We start from the raw sequence: 223 nt of genomic DNA on the forward strand, positions 1-223 counted from the left end.
CTTTCCTTGACCTCTCACATGAAACATACCCTTCCGTGTTATCCTTATCCTGCAGTCAAAACAGACTCTCTATCCTGACTGAAATGCGCGTATTGCACTTGTTGAAACGTATTTTTTCAATGCTTGAGTCAACGAGGCAGTCAGCTGCAGTTGCCATCACTTGATCACGTTATTTCCCGCTCGGCTCGTTGGAAATTGCCATATGTTTTCGTATATATATATA

At 42.2% G+C, this 223-nt stretch overlaps 1 protein-coding gene across 1 annotated transcript in view; it reads left to right on the forward strand.

The window, feature by feature from the left end:
* LOC119587086 (cyclin-dependent kinase 14-like) overlaps window positions 1-223 on the forward strand; it is a gene marked incomplete at its 5' end in the record, with an annotated part of 168602 nt that overhangs the window by 123532 nt on the left and 44847 nt on the right.

The sequence above is a fragment of the Penaeus monodon genome, chromosome 22 (genome assembly GCF_015228065.2).
Source record: "Penaeus monodon isolate SGIC_2016 chromosome 22, NSTDA_Pmon_1, whole genome shotgun sequence".
In the NCBI taxonomy this organism is placed as follows: Eukaryota; Metazoa; Arthropoda; class Malacostraca; order Decapoda; family Penaeidae; genus Penaeus; species Penaeus monodon.